Source organism: Ovis aries, chromosome 3, assembly GCF_016772045.2.
Source record: "Ovis aries strain OAR_USU_Benz2616 breed Rambouillet chromosome 3, ARS-UI_Ramb_v3.0, whole genome shotgun sequence".
NCBI lineage: Eukaryota > Metazoa > Chordata > Mammalia > Artiodactyla > Bovidae > Ovis > Ovis aries.
This window is the reverse complement of record NC_056056.1, coordinates 135,546,742-135,565,387: the sequence shown is the minus strand read 5'-3', so window position 1 is coordinate 135,565,387 and position 18,646 is coordinate 135,546,742. Positions and strand designations below refer to the sequence as shown.

The 18,646-nt window shown below is 40.8% G+C and overlaps 1 protein-coding gene across 5 annotated transcripts in view; it reads left to right on the top strand.

Moving 5' to 3' along the window:
• ATF1 (activating transcription factor 1) overlaps positions 1-18,646 on the top strand; it is a 61,722-nt gene that overhangs the window by 22,329 nt on the left and 20,747 nt on the right. The window lies entirely within an intron of this gene.

Genomic DNA, 18,646 nt, shown 5'->3' with positions numbered 1-18,646 from the left:
TGATCATAGCTTTCCTTCCAAGGAGTGTCTTTTAATTTCATGGCTAAAATCACTATCTGCAGTGATTTTTGGAGCCCCAAAATGTTTGGGCTTTGCTGTTTCCCCATCTATTTCCCATGAAGTGATGGGACCAGATGCCATGATCTTCGTTTTCTGAATGTTGAGCTTTAAGCCAACTTTTTCACTTTCATCAAGAGGCTTTTAGTTCCTCTTCACTTTCTGCCATAAGGGTGGTGTCATCTGCATATTTGAAGTTATTGATATTTCTCCCAGCAGTCTTGATTCCAGCTTGTGCTTTTTCCAGCCCAGCATTTCTCAAGATGTACTCTGCATATAAGTTAAATAAGCAGGGTGACAATATACAGCCTTGACGTACTCTTTTTCCTATTTGGAACCAGTCTATTGTTCTATGTCCAGGTTTAACTGTTGCTTCCTGACATGCATACAGGTTTCTCAAGAGGCAGGACAGGTGGCCTGGTATGCCCATCTCTTTCAGAATTTTCCACAGTTTATTGTGATCCACAAACAGTCAGAGGCTTTGGCATAGTCAATAAAGCAGAAATAGATGCTTTTCCGGAACTCTCTTGCTTTTTCTATGATCCAGCAGATGTTGGCAATTTGATCTCTGGTTCCTCTGCCTTTTCTAAAACCAGCTTGAACATCAGGAAGTTCATGGTTCATGTATTGCTGAAGCCTGGCTTGGAGAATTTTGAGCATTTTGTTGCTAGTATGTGAGATGAGTACAGTTGTGCGGTAGTTTGAACATTCTTTGACATTGCCTTTCTTTGGGATTGGAATGAAAACTGCCCTTTTCCAATCCTGTGGCCACTGCTGAGTTTTCCAAATTTGCTGGCATACTGAGTGCAACACTTTCACAGCATCATCTTTCAGGATTCGAAATAGCTCAACTGGAATTCCATCACCTCCACTAGCTTTGTTCGTAGTGATGCTTTCTTTCTAAGGCCCACTTGACTTCCTTCACATTCCAGGATGTCTGGCTGTAGGTGAGTGAGCACACCATCATGATTACCTGGGTCATGAAGATCTTTTTTGTGTAGTTCTTCTGTGTATTCTTGCCACCTCTTCTTAATATCTTCTGCTTCTGTTAGGTCCATACCATTTCTGTCCTTTATTGAGCCCATCTTTGCATGAAATGTTCCCTTGGTATCTCTAATTTTCTTGAACTGATCTCTAGTCTTTCCCATTCTGTTGTTTTCCTCTATTTCTTTGCGTTGATCGCTGAGGAAGGCTTTCTTATCTCTTCTTGCTATTCTTTGGAACTCTGCATTCAGATGCTTATATCTTTCCTTTTCTCCTTTGCTTTTGGCTTCTCTTCTTTTCACAGCTATTTGTAAGACCTCCCAGACAGCCATTTTGCTTTTTTGCATTTCTTTACCATGGGGGGATGGTCTTGATCCCTGTCTCCTGTACAGTGTCACAAATCTCTGTCCATAGTTCATCAGGCATTCTGTCAATCAGGTCTGGTCCCTTAAATCTATTTCTCACTTCCACTCTATAGTCATAAGGGATTTGATTTAGGTCATACCTGAATGGTCTAGTGGTTTTCCTTACTTTCTTCAATTTACGAGTTCATGATCTGAGCCACAGTCAGCTCCCGGTCTCGTTTTTGCTGACTGTATAGAGCTTCTCCATCTTTGGCTTCAAAGAATATAATCAATCTGAATTTGGTGTTGACCGTCTGGTGATGTCCATGTGTAGATTCTTCTCTTGTGTTGTTGGAAGAGGGTGTTTGCTATGAACAGTGTGTTCTCTTGGCAAAACTCTATTAGCCTTTGCCCTGCTTCATTCCATATTCCAAGGCCAGATTTGCCTGTTATCCCAGGTGTTTCTTGACTTCCTACCTTTGCATTCCAGTCCCTTATAATGAAAACGACATTATAAAGGACCGCTACCAGCAGTAATTTTCTCAGAGCTAGAACAAATAATTTCACAATTTGTATGGAAATACAAAAAACCTCGAATAGCCAAAGCAATCTTGAGAAAGAAGAATGGAACTGAAGGACTCAACCTGCCGACTTCAGGCTCTACTGCAAAGCCACAGTCATCAAAACAGTATGGTACTGGCACAAAGACAGAAATATGGATCAGTGGAACAAAATAGAAAGCCCAGAGATAAATCCACACAGCTATGGACACCTTGTCTTCGACAAAGGAGGCAAGAATATAAATGGATTAAAGACAATCTCTTTAACAAGTGGTGCTGGGAAAACTGGTCAACCACTTGTAAAAGAATGAAACTAGATCACTTTCTAACACCATACACAAAAATAAACTCAAAATGAATTAAAGATCTAAATATAAGACCAGAAACTATAAAACTCCTAGTGGAGAACATAGGCAAATCACTCTACGACATAAATCACAGCAGGATCCTCTATGATCCACCTCCCAGAATACTGGAAATAAAAGCAAAAATAAACAAATGGGGTCTAATTAAAATTAAAAGCTTCTGCACAACAAAAGAAACTATAAGCAAGGTGAAAAGACAGCCTTCTGAATGGGAGAAAATAATAGCAAATGAAGCAACTGACAACTAATCTCAAAAATATACAAGCAACTCCTGCAGCTCAATTCCAGAAAAATAAATGACCCAATCAAAAAAATGGGCCAAAGAACCAAATAGACATTTCTCTAAAGAAGACATACGGATGGCTAACAAACACATGAAAAGATGCTCAACATCACTTGTTATCAGAGAAATGCAAATCAAAACCACAGTGAGGTACTATTTCACACCAGTCAGAATGGCTGTGATCCAAAAGTCTACAAGCAATAAATGCTGGAGAGGGTGTGGAGAAAAGGGAACCCTCATACGCTGTTGGTGGGAATGCAAACTAGTACAGCCACTATGGAGAACAGTGTGGCGATTCCTTAAAAAACTGGAAATAGAGCTGCATTATGACCCAGCAATCCCACTGCTGGGCATACACACCAAGGAAACCAGAATTGAAAGAGACACGTGTACCCCAATGTTCATCACAGCATTGTTTATAATAGCCAGGACATGAAAGCAACCTAGATGTCCATCAGCAGATGAATGGATAAGAAAGCTGTGGTACACATACACAATGGAGTATTACCCAGCCATTAAAAAGAATACATTTGAATCAGTTCTAATGAGGTGAATGAAACTGGAGCCGATTATACAGAGTGAAGTAAGCCAGAAAGAAAAACACCAATACAGTATACTAACACATATATATGGAATTTAGAAAGATGGTAATGATAACCCTGTATGCGAGACAGCAAAAGAGACACAGATGTATAGAACAGACTTTTGGACTCTGAGGGAGAAGGAGAGGGTGGGATGATTTGGGAGAATGGCATTGTAACATGTATACTATCACGTAAGAAACCCTGGTGGCTCAGAGGTTAAAGTGTCTTCCTGGAATGTGGGAGACTTGGGCTTGATCCCTGGGTCAGGAAGATCCCCTGGAGAAGGAAATGGCAACCCACCCCAGTACTCTTGCCTGGAGAATCCCATAGAGGGAGGAGCCTGGTAGGCTAAAGTCCATGGGGTCTCAAAGAGTCAGACTCGACTGAGTGACAGACTACTACTACTACTAAGAAACGAATCGCCAGTCTATGTTCGATGCAGGATACAGAAGGCTTGGGGCTGGTGCACGGGGATGATCCAGAGAGATGATATGGGGTGGGAGGGGGGTTCAGGATCAGGAACTCGTGTACACCCGTGGCGGATTCATGTCAATGTATGGTAAAACCAGTACAGTATTGTAAAGCAAAATAAAGTAAAAATTTTTTTTAAAAAAAGAAAAGGACATCTTTTTTGGGTGTTAGTTCTTTTAAAAGGTTTCATAGGTCTTCATAGAACCATTCAGCTTCTTCAGTGTTACTGGTTGGGGCATAGACTTGGATTACTGTGATATTGAATGGTTTGCCTTGGAAACAAACAGAGATCATTCTGTTCTTTTTGAGATGGCATCCAAATACTGTATTTCAGACTCTTGTTGACCATGATGGCTACTCCATTTCTTCTAAGGGATTCCTGCCCGCAGTAGTAGATATAATGGTCATCTGAGTTAAATTCACCCATTCCAGTCCATTTTAGTTCGCTGATTCCTAGATTGTCGATGTTCACTCTTGCCATCTCCTGTTTGACCACTTCCAATTTGCCTTGATTCATGGACCTAACATTCCAGGTTCCTAGGCAATATTGCTCTTTACAGCATCGGACCTAGCTTCTATCACCAGTCACATCCATAGCTGGGTATTGTTTTTGCTTTGGCTCCATCCTTTTATTCTTTCTGGAGTTATTTCTCCACTGATCTCCAGTAGCATATTGGGCACCTACTGACCCGGGGAGTTCCTCTTTCAATACCCTATCATTTTGCTTTTTCCTACTGTTCATGGGGTTCTCAAGGCAAGAATACTGAAGTGGTTCCCTTTTCCAGTGGACCATATTCTGTCAGACCTCTCCACCATGACCCGCCCATCTTGGTGGCCCCACAGGGCATGGCTTAGTTTCATTGAGTTAGACAAGGCTGTGGTCCGTGTGATCAGATTGACTAGTTTTCTGTGAGTATGGTTTCAGTGTGTCTGCCCTCTGATGCCCTCTTGTAACACCTACCGTCTTTCTTGGGTTTCTCCTACCTTGGACGTGGGGTATCTCTTCATGGCTGCTCCATCAAAGCGCAGCTGCTGCTCCTTACCTTGGATGAGGGTTATCTCCTCACTGCTGCCCCTCCTGACCTTGAACGTGGAGTAGCTCCTCTCGGCCCTCCTGCGCCTGTGCAGCGGCAGCTCCTTGGAGGTGGGGTAGCTCCTCTCAGCCGCAGCCCCTGACCTCGGGCATGGGGTAGCTCCTCTTGGCCACTCTTGTGCCGTCGCAGCCTGGAGCTCTCGGCCACCACCCTGCTCCTCTCGGCCACCGCCTGTGACTCAGGCATGGGGTAGCTCCTCTCGGCTGCCCCTGACTTAGTTATATTAAATACTGCCAACAGTTTTATAAACTTCTTATACCAATTGACAACACCATCTGAAGTTTATGAGAACCCTGTTGATACACTTAAGTGCCCCAAATTGGTTTTATTTCCTTAAGTTGTAACCATTCTGGTGAGTATGTTGCAGTATCTCATGGTGGTTTTTGTTTTATTTCAGGTATAATTGACATGTAACACTGTATTAATTTCATGTGTACAATATAAGGATTTAATATCTGTGTGCATGGGGAAATGATCACTACAGTATGTCCAATTACCATCCCTTACTGTACAGTTTCAAAAATTCTTTTCCTTGTGATGAGGAGTTTTAAATTTTATTCTCTCAGCAAGTTTAAAATAGGCAATACAGTATTATTAACTATAGTCACCATGCTGTAAATTGCCTTCCTGTGACCAAGCTGTTTTTTAACTGGAAGCTTGTATCTTTTGACCCCCTTTACCCATTTTGCTCACCTCCTGCCTCTGGCAGACACCAGTCTTTCTCTGTGAGCTTGAGGTCCTGTGGTGAGGTCATGTAAGTGAGGTCATGTGGTTTTTCTCTCTCTGTGTCTGACTTATTTCACTTAACATAATGCCCTCAAGATCTGTTCATGTTGTCCCAGCTGACAAGAGTCCATTCTTTTTTTTATGGCTGAATAGTATTCCATTGTAGAATCTTAGACTTAAATTTTTTTATTTATTTACTTTTGGCTGCACTGGGTCTTCATTGTGGTGCATGGGCTTCTCATTGCAGTGGCTTCTCTTTTTGTGCATCACGGGCTCTAGGGCTTGTGGGCTCAGTAGTTGCAGCTGGCAGGCTCAGAAGTTGTGGCACATGGGCACGTGGAATCTTCCCAGACCGGGGTTGAAGCCGTATCTCCTGCATTAGCAGCAGATGCTTTACCACTAGACCACCAGCAAAGTCCCTCCTAGACCTTTAACAGAGCTTTGATTCATGTACAGTTGACATCGTTACTGATACGTATTTAGATCTACTATCTTATTTTGTACTTCTTGACCCACGGGTTCCATGTTTCTTTTTCTCTCCTTTCTTGTCTTCTTTTGAGTTATTTTTCATTCCATCCTGTCATCACTTGTATTAATTTGAACTATACATAAACTCACTACTAGTGTTTTAGTGATTTTTCTTAATACAGCGTGCCTACTTAGTAAAGCCCAAAGTTAATTAATACTTTTCCTCTCAGATAGTCCAGTAACTCTAGAATATTTATTTCTCATTTATTCTCTTACTTCTTTTAGTCACATAAAACATTATTATTTTATGTATTCATCATTTTTTCCCCACATATTTATCACTTTCTTTGCTCCTCATTCCTTCTTATATGTCACAGCTTCCACTTAAGATTACTTTTAAGTATTTGCTTTAGAAAAGCCTCAGGACTATGGACATTTTGGGCTGGCCAGTTCTTTGCTGTGGGGGATTGTGCATTGTGGGATATTTAGCAGCACCCGTGGTCTCTGCCCAGTGGATGTCAGTACCAACCCCTCTACCCAATTCTGACATCCCAAATGTCCTCAGACTTTGTCAGATGTCGTTGAGGGGCAAAATCATTCCTGGTTGAGAACCACTGCTTTAGAATTTACTTTGACATTAGTCTGCTGCTCTGTTTTTGTTTCTTGAAAATACCTATTTCATTTTCATTTTTAAAAGGTATTTTCCCTGAGCGTAGAATTCGAGGTTATTTTTTAGCACGCTTAAAATAGCAATCTGTTGGCTTCTGTCTTCCATTGTTGCTTTTGAGAAGTCAGATTAAGACATGACTATTGCTGTTTTAAATATAAACTTTTTTTTCAGGTACTTTTATAGTCTTTTCTTTACTTTTAGTTGTTTTGCAGGTTCCCTTATATTGTGTTTAGGTGTAGAATTCTTATTTCTTCCCCATGGGAGTTACTACGGTTTTTGAGCCTATGGATTGGGGTCTGTTCGAAGAATACTTTTAGCCATTATCTCTTCACATTTTCTGTCTGTCCTCTTCTTTGTCCTTCTCACTCAGCCTCTCATTTTCCATCTGTTTGTCTGTCCATACTGCAGTTCAGATAATTTCTTCATACCTATAATCCCACTCACTAAGGTTCACTTCAGCTTTATTTGGTGTATCTGAACAATGACTTTTAAAATTTCAAGTATTATATCTTCGTTTTTAGAAAATGTTTGGTTCTTTTTCAAATCTACTGTAGTTTTGTGTTTACTGAAGATATTTTCAAGCTTTTCTTGAAATAGTCTACCATTTATTTAAACATAGCATAACTGTTTTATAATCTTGGATAATGTCATTATCTAAAATCATTTGGGTCTGACTGTACTGTCTACTATAGTTTTTGCATCTTGTTTCTCCTGCCTTGTGGTTATTTTTTCTTTACTGTCCATTAATCTTGAGAAACTGTGGACTTTTTTTGTGGCCAAGGATGAGAGTTTTTCTCCAAAAAGAATTTACTATTGCCAGGTGCCTGGGGAATCACCTCTAGAGTTTCAGGCTCTTCTTTTCTTTTTTTTGTACCATCTAGGTCATGTTAATTTGGGTTTTACTGGAGAACTAGTAACATTTTGTTCACCCCTTCCCTCTTCCATACCTATGGAATGTTCCTTTTATTACCTTAACCTGATGATGTGGTCCTTTTTATCTTTACCTAGAGAAAATCCTGGCTTCTTAATGTTCCCCTCTCCTTTGAGAGCAGTTCAAGTCCGCCTTGATAGGTGATTTTATTTACTCTTTTATTTGTTCTTACTGTATTTCAGGTTTCGGATTGGTGATTTAGAATCTTGGGTCTTTAGAATATAAGAAGCAGAGGACAGAGAAGCATTAAGAAATATGAAACATCTAAGATTGTATGCTGTTTTTAAGTTCAAAATATATTTAATAGCAGCACTGTTGTCATATTTATTTTTATAGTTACCATATAGTTATAGCAAATGATACTATTTTCTGTTTATTGTAGTGAAATAAGGTTTTCTTTTTAAGTACACTTGAATGTACAAAAGGATATGTACTTAAAGAAAAATAAGTAATTGTATAGGAGATACTTGGATTTGGCATTTTCCTGAAAGCATACTTCTGAGTATGAATTTATTTTGTTTGTAATTTGAGTATGAATTCTTTACTTTGGTCAGCTGACCACGTATGAATCCTCTCTGTCCCATCTTGTTTTAACGTGTATTTATTTTTGGCCGTGTGAGGTCTTTGTTGCTGCACGCGTGTTTCCCTAGTTGCAGCTAGGGGAGCTACTCTCTAGTTGCAGTGTACAGGCTTCTCTTTGCAGTGGCTTCACTTGTGGAGCACGGGCTGTAGGGTGCAAAGGCTTCAGTATTCAGTAGTTACAGTTCCAGGCTCTGGACTACAGGCTTAATACTTGTGGTGCATGGACTTAGTTGCTCCGCAGTGTGTGGGATGTCCCTGGACCAGGGATCAAACCCTTGGCTCCTGTGTTGGCAGGTGGATTCTTAACCACTGAGCCACCAGGGAAGCCTCAGATCATTTTGAATCTTTTGAGACCTAGAAAGAGAAACACTTTGGGGCAAGTACAGCATAGGCTTAACTACGGGGAAAATTTTTTTTAAACCACAGAACTGCAGTTACATTATCTTTAATAAACCAAAAGATGTAAGAATTTGACTGATTTTATTTTTCATTTGTATTTTGAATTAATCCAATTGTTAATGACTGAGCAGATACCCTGGGCTTATGGGTGTGCCGTAGCTGATACTGAAGTAAGTAAAAAATCATCATTCCAAATGTCAAAACAGTCTGTTCTTTCTTTTTCCTTGAAATTAAAAAGCAAAACAAACTTATTGTGTGGGAAGCAAATTGAGAACATGCAGTGTGAGAGGTTTTAAAACTCAATGGTAAGGAGGAATAAGATGTCTTGCAAAGAGGAATGGGCTCTGGAGCCACACAGGATCAGCCACTATTGTGTTCACTGTTGTACTGAGTATTTTTCAAAAAACTTAATATGGAAAATTTCAAACATATTCTGAAGATGAGATGTTTGAGCCATTATGGTTCCCATCACCCTTTTTCAGCAATTATTAAACTCATGGCTCCTTGTCCCCTCTGGTCTGCTGACAACTGGATTATATTGAAGCAAATTCTAGTTATCATTTCACCCTTCAATATTTTAGTGTGTATCTCAAACAGAAGAACTCCTTTAAAAAACATAACCACATTAATATTATCATACCAAAATATTATTCTTATTGTTATAAAATAACCAGTGTTTAAATTTTCTTGTTATTATGTGTGTGTACACACACAAATCTTTTTTTTTTTTTTTTTGTAACAGTTTGTTGAAACAGGATCCAAGTAAGCGATATATATGCAGGCTCCTTCTCTTTACCTCCCCCATTCCATTTGTTTTTTACTTATTACTTATTTAATCTTCACTTTAACTCTGAAAAAGTAATATTCTATTTACAAAGGAGAACTGAGGCCCTCGGAGGGTTACAAATTTGTTCAGCATCACAGAGCTGAAAATGACAGCCTTTAGCTGAAAATCAGCCCACGTCTGTCTGACTCCAGAAATTGGTGTGCCTTTCTGGAGTTAGAAGACTTTGGATTCATACTCTAATAAATAGAGGTTTCTTGACCATGCCACTCTACTAACTCTCCAGCCTCCCTCACCCAAGTTTTTATGGTCCAAGGACCCCCCAGTTAGTGAGGTGAAAGTTGCTCAGTCATGTCCAACTCTTTACAGTCTCCTTTATCTATGGAATTGTCTAGGTAAGAAATACTGGACTGGGTAGTCATCAACCCAGGAATCAAACCCAGGTCTCCTGCACTGCAGGCAGACTTTTAACCTTCTGAGCTACCAGGGAATTCCAGTTATGGAGCTGAAAAGCAGTATGCTAATTTTTTGCCCAGCTATTTGTATAAGAATCAGCCCAGCTACGGTAGTGTGACAGGCAATCAGTTATGCAGTTCCCAGTTTAACCAGAGCAGCTCCAAAAAATCATTTTCTACTTCTTCTGACATCTCCCACAAGAGATTCTGAGGTTAGTGCCATGGTGTACTAGTAGGTTCTACAGCTCTAAGGTCTATAACTGTTCAGGGTGGTAACCACAGTGGGTATTTCATTTTTAATTTAAATTTCAGTTAAATAAAATTAAAAGTCCCTCAGTCACACTAGCCACATTTGAAATGCTTGATAGTAACTACCATATTGCATAGTGCAGATTTAGAACATTTCTAGCATTGCAGAAGGCTCTGTTAGTGCTGAAAAATAACAGGTGGAGGCAATCATCTGTGTTTCAACCACAGATTAAAATTGAGGGGAGCAGGGAACAGCAGCTCTCTCTCCTTTTCTTTCTTTAAGAAAGACCTCAGGATTTAGATGATCACGTTTGAGAGTGGCAGTGGGAAGACACAAGGCTTTAGCACTCTGAGTAGTAGGCATTTTGTGAGGTTAAAACGACGATTAGTAAGGCATAGCAATGACTACTAGCTGAAACAAAATCTGGTAGCTTTTTTCCTTAAAATGTGCCAGATCCATAGCCTGCAGAAAACACAAGGGTTACCAGAAACTCTGGAGGAATGATTTACTTTTATCCTTTCAGACATGTAAATTATCCCCCTCACAAGCTTGCCTCATTATTTGAGTGACTGGCTTTATTTGTTCAGCAGCGAGTTGCTGAACAACCATCGCTGGAGAATGTTGGATCACACCAAAAAAAGATACCCCACATCCAAGGACAAAGCGGAAGCCCCAGCAAGATGGTAGGAGGGGCGAAATAGCATTTAGAATTAAAACCCTTAGCCACCAGAGAGTCTCAGAGGGCTCAAACAAACCTTGTGTGTACCAGGACCCACAGACCCCACAGAGACTGAGCCAGAACTGTGACTGAGTGTCTCCTGGGAAGGTACAGGTCAGCAGTGGCCTGCCACAAGGGCAGCAGACCTAGGTATGGCATAAGCCCTCTTGGAGAAGGTCACCATCATCCCCACCATAGAGCCGCCAGAACTTACACAGGACTGGGGAAATGGACTCTTAGAGGGCACAGACAGAACCTTGGGAGCACCAGGACCCAGGAGAAAGGAGCAGTGACCCCACAAGAATCTGATCCAGACTTGCACGTGAGTGTCCAGGAGTCTCTGGTGGAGGTGTGGGTTGACGGTGGCCTGCTGCGGGGTTGGGGGCACTGAGTGCCACAGTGCTGCATGGGACCTTTTGAAGGAGGTCGCCATTATCTTCATCACCTCCACCTCAGGTCTAACAACAGGGAGGGAACGAAGTCCTGCCCATCAATAGAAAATTGGATTAAATTTACTGAGCATGGCCCTGTCCATCAGAACAAGACCCAGTTTCCCCCTCAGGCAATCTCTCCCATCAGGAAGTTTCCATAAGCCTCTTGTCCTTATCCATCAGAGGGCAGACAGAATGACAATAACGGAAGACTAATCTAAGTGATCACATGAACCACAACCTTGTCTAACCCAATGAAACTATGAGCCATGCATGCCCTATAGGGCCACCCACCCAAGGTGGATGGGTCATGATGGAGAATTCTGACAAAATGTCGTCCACTGGAGAAGAGAATGACAAAGCACTTCAGTATTCTTGCCTTGACCAGCATGAAAAGGCAAAAAGATAGGACACTGAAAGATGAACTCCCCAGGTCGGTAGGTGCTCAGTATGCTGTGGGAGATCAGTGGAGAAATAATTCCAGACAGGATGAAGAGATAGAGCCAAAGCAAAACAACACCCACTTGTGATTGTGACTGGTGATGGAAGTAAAGTCCGATGCTATAAAGAGCAGTATTGCATAGGAACCTGGAATGTTAGGTCCATGAATCAAGGCAAATTGGAAGTGGACAAACAAGAGATGGCAAGAGTGAACATGGACATTTTAGGAATCAGCGAACTAAAATGGACTGGAATGGGTGAATTTAATTCAGATGGCTGTTAGTTACATCTACTACTGTGAGCAAGAATCCCTTAGAAGAAATGGAGTAGCCATCATAGTCAACAAGAATCTGAAATGCGTACTTGGATACAGTCTCAAAAACAACAGAATGATCTCCATTTGCTTCCAAGGCAAATCATTCAATATCACAGTAATCCAAGCCTATGCCCCAACCAGTAACACTGAAGAAGCTGAAGTTGAATGGTTCTGTGAAGACCTACAAGACCTTCTAGAACTAACACCCCAAAAAGATGTCCTAACTAACACCCAAAAAAGAATGCAAAAGTAGGAAGTCTAGAGGTACCTGGAGTAACAGGTAAATTTGGCCTTGGAGTACAAAACAAAGCAGGTCAAAGGCTAACAGTTTTGCCAAGAGAATGTGCTGATTATAGCAGACACTCTCATTCAACAACAGAAGACTCTACACGTGGACAACACCAGATGGTCAATACTGAAATTAAATTGACTATATTCTTTGTAGCTGAAGATGGAGAAGCTCTGTACAGTCAGCAAAAACAAAACTAGGAGCTGACTGTGGCTCAGATCATGAACTCCTTATTGCCAAATTCAGACTGAAATTGAAGAAAGTAGGGAAAACCACTAGACCATTCAGGTATGACCTAAATCAAACACTTTACGATTATACAGTGGAAGTGACAAACAGATTCAAGGGATTAGATCTGATAGAGTGCCTGAAGAACTATGGACGGAGGTTCATGACATTGTACAAGAGGCAATGATCAAGACCATCCCCAAGAAAAAGAAATGCAAGAAGGCAAAATGGTTTCTGAGGAGGCCTTACATATAGCTGAGAAAAGAAGGAAAGCCAAAGGCAAAGGAAAAAAGGAAAGATATACCCATTTGAATGCAGAGTTCCAAAGAATAGTAGGGAGAGATGAGAGAGCCCTCCTCAGTGATCAGTGCAAAGAAATAGAGGAAAACAATAGAATGGGAAAGACTAGAGATCTCTTCAAGAAAATTAGAGATACCAAGGGAACATTTCATGCAAAGATGGGCTCAATAAAGGACAGAAATGGTATGGATCTGACAGAAGAGAAGATATTAAGAAGAGGTTCAAGAATACACAGAAGAACTACACAAAAAAGATCTTCACTACCCAGGTAATCACGGTGGTGTGATCACTCACCTAGAGGCAGACATCCTGGAATGCGAAGTCAAGTGGGCCTTAGGAAGCATCACTGTGAACAAAGCTAGTGGAGGTGATTGAATTCCAGATGAACTATTTCAAATCTGAAAAGATGGTGCTGTGAAAGTGCTGCACTCAGTATGCCAGCAAATCTGGAAATCTCAGCAGTGGCCACAGGACTGGAAAAAGTCAGTTTTCAAAATCCCAAAGAAAGGCAGTGTTAAAGAACATTCAAACTACTGCACAACTGCACTCATCTTACATGCTACCAAAGTAATGCTCCAAATTCTCCAAGCCAGGCTTCAACAGTATGTGAACCATGAACTTCCAGATGTTCAAGGTAGATTTAGAAAAGGCAGGGGTACCAGAGGTCAAATTGCCAACATCCGCTGGATCATCAAAAAAGCAAGAGAGTTCCAGAAAAACATCTATTTCTGCTTTATTGACTATGCCAAAGCCTTTGACTGTGTGGATCACAATAGACTGTGGAAAATCCTGAAAGAGATGGGAATACCAGACCACCTGACCTGCCTCTTGAGAAACCTATATGCAGGTTAGGAAACAGCAGTTAGAACCAGACATGGAACAACAGACTGGTTCCAAATAGGAAAAGGAGTATGTCAAGGCTGTATATTGTCACCCTGTGTATTTAACTTATATGCAGAGTACATGATGCGAAATGCCGGGCTGGATGAAGCATAAGCTGGAATCAGGATCGCTGGGAGAAATATCAGTAACATCACATAGACCAGTGACACCACCCTCATGGCAGAAAGTGAAGAAGAACTAAAGAGCCTCTTGATGAAAGTGAAAGAGGAGAGTGAAAAAGTTGGCTTAAAGCTCAACATTCAGAAAACGAAGATCATGGCATCTGGTCCCATCGCTTCATGGCAAATAGATGGGGAAACAACAGAAACAGTGAGAGACTATTTTCTTGGGCTCCAAAATCACTGCAGATGTTGACTGCAGACATGAAATTAAAAGACGCTTACTCCTTGGAAGGAAAGCTATGACCAACTTAGACAGCATATATAAAAAGCAGAGACATTACTCTACCAACAAAGGTCCGTCTAAGCTATGGTTTTTCCAGTAGTCAAAGAAAGCTGAGCGCCGAAGAATTGATGCTTTTGAACTGTGCGGTTGGAGAAGGCTCTTGAGAGGCTCTTGGACAGCAAGGAGATTCAGCCAGTCCATCCTAAAGGAAATCAGGTCTGAATATTCATTGGAAGGACTGATGCTGAAGCTGAAACTCCATTACTTTGGCCACCTGATGCGAAGAACCGACTCATTGGAAAAGACTGATGCTGGGAAAGATGAAGCTAGGAGGAGAAGGGGTTGACAGAGGATAAGATAGTTGGATGGCATCACCCAAATCGATGGACATGAGTTTGAGTAAACTCTGAGAGTTGGTGATGGACAGGGAAGCCTGGCATCCTGCAGTCCGTGGGGTCATAGAGAGTCGGACACGACTGAGTGACTGAACTGAACTGGCTTTAGTTAGGATCTGAAAAGTAAGGGAATCTCTGAGGGTAATGGTACCTCTAGAGCTAGACTCGTAAGATTCATGAGTTCTGTTTATTTTTACTCATTAATTTCTGTATCTCCATAGAGGGATACTGTCAACAAAAACACAGTTAGACACCTGTTAAAGGCAGCGAGGTTTCACAGTTCATTCATACAGTAGGGAAGAGAAACTCCAGCATAAATTAAGCTCAACTCTGCCGAAAGAAAATTTGGGTCCCTTTTAAAATGCTGGGGTGTACTAAAGGAAAAACATTGAAGATGTTAGGTGGAGAGGTTGGTCAGTGTGATCAAGCCGTCTGTGTCCGCTTGCTAATTGGTGCTTCTCAAATTGAGGTTCCCATCCTTCCACAGAGACTGGTAGGCAAGGGCCCTGTCCTTCTCGGTGATTACATTTCAAAGGGATGACTTTCAGGTCCTTGAGAGAGACATTTCTGGGTTGTAAAAGATTTGTATTTCAAGGGTCAGAGAAAGGATTGACAGCTGCAATTTTTCTAAGGTTAAGTACTCCAGGAAAAGTGAGGTCAAAGGTGTTGGCTAGAACAGGCAGTTAATTATTTGGCAGCATTAAGCTTTCTCAGGGAGACCTTTTGAAGATACTGGGTCATCCTAGGGACACAGCCTTAAGCTGACAGAAGGTGTGCTAGAGTTTGGTCTTGTCTCTTACAGTGTGTGAGGGAGGTTGAATGGAGTTGCTTGTGCTAAGAATCTACAGTTTTCAGTGCCTGGATAAAGGGGTTTGTTTTTAATTGAAGTATAGTTGATTTGGAATATTTGTGTTACTTACGCTGTTCAGCAAAGTGATTCAGTTAAAACTAATAACAATAATAATAATCTCTCTTTTCTCTCTCTCCATATATATATGTGTGTGTGTATGTTAGTCGCTCAGTCATGTCCGACTCTTTGCAACCCCGTGGACTATAGCCCACCAGGCTTCTCTGTCCATGGAATTCTCCAGGCAAGAATACTGGAGTGGATTGCCATTCCCTTCTCCAGAGTATATATTCAATATCCTATGCCAGGGCTTTCCAGATAGCACTAGTGGTAAAGAATCCACCTCCCAATGCAGGAGATGCAAGATATATGGGTTTAATTGCTGGGTCAGGGGATCCCCTGGAGTAGGAAGTGGCAACCCGTATTCTTGCCTGGGAAGTTCCATGGGCAGGGAAGCCTGGTGGGCTACAGTCCCTTGGACAGCAAAGAGTTGGACACGACTGAGTGACTGAGCACAGACAATATCCTGTGCTAAACCGTAAGGGAAAATAACATTGACGAGAATAATGTATGTATGTATGGTTTTTTAAAATATTCTTTTCCCTTATGGTTTAGCATAGGATATTGAATACAGTTCTCTGTGCTGTACCTGAGTAGGACCTTGTTCACCCATTCTATGTATAAAAGCTTGCATCTGACTCCAGCCTCTCACTCCACTCCGTCCCTCAACCCTTCCCCCTCGGTAACCACCAGCCTCTTCTCTCTCTGCCCCTGATTCTGTTTGTCCCATAGACAGGCTCCTCTGTGTCGTCTTTTACATTCCATGTGTAAGTGGGTATCATATGGTATTTGTCATCCTTCTTTCTGACTTCACTTGGTATGATCGTCTCTAGTTGTGTTCCTGATGCTGCAGGTGGCGTTATTTCATTCTTTTTAATGGCTGCGTAGTAGTCCACTGTTTGTATATACTGCATCTTCTTTATCCATTCATCTGTTGATGGATGTTTAGGTTGTTTCCATGTCTTGCCTATTGTGTATAGTGCTGCTTGGAACACAGGGATGCGTTTATCTTTTGAATTGTGGTTTTGTCCAATGTATGCCCAGGAAGTAGGATTGCTGGATCATATGGTAAATCTGTTTTTAGTTTTCCAAGGAATTTCCATACTGTTTTCTATAGTGTCTGCACTACTTCACCAGCTTACAGTCTCACCAACAGTGTAGGAGGGTTCTTTTTTTTTCTCTACACCCTCTCCAGCATTTGTTATTTGTAGACTTTTAAATACGGCCGTTGTGACTGGTGTGAGGTGGTACCTCATTGGTTTTTGTTTTTTTTACAGGATCTTAGTTCCCTATCAGGGATCAAATTTGTGCCCACTGCAGTGGAAACTTGGAGTCCTAACCACTGGACCACCAAGGAATTCCCCCTCCCTACAGTTCTGATTTGCATTTTTCTAATAAATTAGCAGTGTTGAGCATCTTTTCATGTGCCTGTTGGCCATCTGTATGATTCTTTGGAGAAAGGTGTGTTTGGGTCTTCTGCCCATTGTGGGATTCGGTCGTTTGTTGAGTTGTATGCTCTGTTTGTAAATTTTGAAAATTCAGCCCTTGGTGGTCACATCATTTGTTAATATTTTCTCCCATTCTGTAGGTTGTCTTTTTATTTATGGTTTCCTTACTGTGTAAAAGTTTGTAAGTTTGATTAGGTCCCTTTTCTTTGTTTTTGTTATTATTTCTGTTGCCTTGGGAGACTGACCTGAAAAAACATAAGTATGATTTATGTCAGAGAATGTTTTGTCTATGTTCTCTTCTAGGAGTTTTATGATGTTGTGTTATTTTTGTATATAGTGAGAGGGTGTGTTGTAGCTATCCAGCTTTCCCAGCACTACTTGCTGAAGAGACTGTCTTCTCCCGCAATATTCATACAATATTGTTTCCTGTGTTGAAGACTGACTGTAGGTGTGTGAGCTTAATTTTGGGCTCTCTTTTCTGAGCCATTGATCTATATGTCTGTTTTTATGCCAGTACCAGCCTGTTTTGATTACTGTAGCTTTGTAGTATTGTTGAAGTCTGGGAGGATTATACCTCATGTTTTGTTCTTTTTCTTCAGGATTGTTTTGGCAGTTCTGGGCCTTTTATGGTTCCATATGAATTTTAGGATTATTTGTTCTAGTTTGGTGAAAAATATCAGTGGTAATTTGAGAGGGATTGCATTAAATCTGTTTTGGGGTATTATTGTGTTTTAACAATATTAACTCTCCCAATCCAAGAGCATGGCCTATCTTTCCATTTCTTTCAATTATCTGATGTTTCCTTTCTTAATGTTTTACAGTTTCAGTCTATAAGTCTTTCATCTCCTTGGTCAGGTTTATTCCTAAGTATTTTATTTGGGGAGAATGCAGTTTTAAAAGGTGTTTTTTTACACTCCCTTTCTGATAATTTGGATAAATTTTTATAAACAATATTTTATGACCTAGGCATTCAGGGGATAGTGAGATGAATTTAATCCAACTTTGGGAAAGGATAAAGAACCTTAAATGAAAGTGAATAAGGCATTGTTATTGAGGACCTGTTGCATACACAGAAAAGAGTCACGAAGGTGATTTTCAGGACTTGAGGAGTAGCCTTGTATTTTATTTTGTGTTTAAGCCCAGGATGAATGCTTAGAACCAACATAGTCTAGGGGAAGGTGAGAGATTGGAAAATTTCCGGGAAAGCTTCTTGGAAGAGGTAGAACCCGAGCTGAGTCTTGAAAGATGATGGGTGGACTTTTCTTGGTTTAGTATTTTATTGTGGTATTTCCATGACACCCCATCTGCTTTCCACAGAAATAAAATATTTTAAGTAAAAAATTTAATCATGAAAAAAATTTTTTTAAAGATGCTGCCCAAAGTTGGTATTTCTCACTTTTTAAAAAATTTTAAATTTTTTCTTGGCCAAACCACACATCACATGGGATATTAGTTACCCAACCAGGGATCGAACCTGTGTCCTCTGTAGTGGAAGCGCAGAGTCTTAACCACTGGACTACCAGGGAAGCCCCTCTCTCACTTTTTGACCCTTGATTTCTTAATTGTTTTTAACCAGCTCTCTTCAGAATGACATGTCCTAAAGAACAGTGATGTTTTTATACAATCAGTTCCACCACCCAAAATATCTTCCAACCCTGTTCCCCATACATACCATCAGGAAATTATATATCTTTCAAGACCCAGCTGAAATAGCACTCTGTCTTTGCTCCTACAATAGTTTGGTTTCTCTATTTTTGCTTGTATTATAACTCTTACTCTGTTCATTTTATACTCCTAGTGCAATCTCCTGCACACAGAAAATAGCTAATGTGTGATTAATAGATGTGGTTATATATAATAAGCTCTAAAATGTGTTTTC